Source organism: Dipodomys merriami, unplaced genomic scaffold, assembly GCF_024711535.1.
Source record: "Dipodomys merriami isolate MVZ:Mamm:240054 unplaced genomic scaffold, mDipMer1.0.p SCAF_1, whole genome shotgun sequence".
NCBI classification, from domain to species: Eukaryota; Metazoa; Chordata; class Mammalia; order Rodentia; family Heteromyidae; genus Dipodomys; species Dipodomys merriami.
In genome coordinates this window covers 96,367,339-96,369,149 of record NW_027202270.1, presented here as the reverse complement: position 1 = coordinate 96,369,149, position 1,811 = coordinate 96,367,339, and the positions used below count along the sequence as shown (strand labels likewise).

General features: G+C 37.1%; 1 pseudogene; it reads right to left on the bottom strand.

Moving 5' to 3' along the window:
* Positions 1-586: 586 nt before the first annotated feature.
* On the bottom strand, positions 587-681 carry LOC138834956 (U6 spliceosomal RNA; annotated as a pseudogene).
* Positions 682-1,811: the final 1,130 nt, after the last annotated feature.

Here is a 1,811-nt window from a genome sequence, read left to right as displayed (position 1 = left end):
TATAGGTGATTGATCTTTTCTCCTTGAGAGCTTTAAGGATCTTTTCCTTGGTCTGAATTGGTCCTGTGTGGATTATAATGTGATGGTGGGATGTCCTATTCTGGTCTGGTCTATTTGGCATTCTAAAAGCTTCTTTTATCTGAATAGGCCTATTTTTTTGCATGCTTGGGAAGTTCTCTGCTAGAATCCTGTTAAACAAATTCCCTAGACCATTAACTTCTGTTTCTTGGTACTTCTCTACACCCATTATCCTCAGATTAGGCCTTCTGATGGTGTCTTCCAAGTTTTGAATAGTTCTATCATATTTCTTGGACTTGTCTTGGATGGTTGTATCTTCTTTCTCTATAATATCTAGGTTGTCTTCAATCCCTGAGATTCGATCTTCTGCATGGTCTAACCTGCTGTCAAGACTTTCTACATTGTTTTTTATTTCTTCTCCTTCTAATTGGTCAGTTTGATGGCTTCAAATTCTTTGTTGAAGCTTTGTTTTAGATCTTGTATTACCTTCTTTATTTTCTTAATTTGGTGTTCAGTGTTTATTCTCAAATCACTTAGTTGATTGGTTATAGTTCTTTCTTTTTTTAAAAAAAATATGGAACACTCCATGAATATGCATGTCATCCTTGCTCAGAGGCCAAGCTATCATTTCAATTTTAGTGTATGTGCTCCCAAAGCAAGCACTCCTATTTCCTTTGATCTCTTAAGAGAAGAGAAGATTTGTCAGTCCTGGGATTTGAACTCATGACCTGGATGCTGTTCCTGAGCCTTTTTATTCTCCCTCAATGCTAGTGCTCTACCCCTTGAACCACAGCTACCTTTCCAGCTTTTTTGGTGATAAGAGTCTCATGGATTTTCCTCCCAGGCTGCCTTCAAACCATAGCCCTCAGATCTCAGCCTCCTTAGTAGCTAGGATACAGGCCTGGTGCCCAACTATTTATTTTTGTTTATAATGTTTGCCAAATTAACATGATCTTGATACACTTACAAAGGAGTGAAAACAGTAGGATTATATAGAAGTCTATGAACTGACATGTTGAACACTAGATCCCTTCATATTCTGCTCCAACCACACTTGTGGAACCCAAGTCTCATATTTTTCTATCTTTAATTAGAGTATTGATTGATTCTTATGTCTGAGAAGTCCACGATATGGGTCTGATGTTGGTCCTGTTGTTCCATCATCCTATGTAATGAAATAGAGGATATAGCAAGAAAGCAAGAGATGAAGGGATTAAGCTCTACAGTAAGCCTGCTTTTGTGATAAAAAACACATTGTAACAGCAATACTGCAATAGGAACCACATTCAAGCATTCAAGGAGAGCTCTCCTTGCTTAGTCACCACTAAATAGGCATGACCTTCTACACTGATATATTGGTAATTAATTATCTGGACACAGGAACTTCTGGAGACACAGTAAGTTGATAATAATGTGATGCTTTAGCTTTCACCCCCATGGAAAATCTTGCATAGGCAGGTCAGAGAAAGAATTGAGGCCCCTGTTTGATTGTTCCTGTATATATTATAATCAAAAGGAAGCAGAAAAACTAGTCAAAAGAACTAGGTAAGACTATCTATTCAACAATAAAAACCACTTGATAGAAGAATATCCTTGTTTGGATGGTGATCATTCTGAGGCTTATGGTTCTCCTATTTTTCTGCCTTTAATCTGATGAGTTATATTTTGTCAAGATATAGAAATAAGGAAGGAAATGCTCCTCCTAGACTGTGTGGATTTATTGCTACCTTTATGATAGTCTATGAACTTGTAATCATTATGAGAGTTTGGCAAATTAGACTGACAGCTATCTA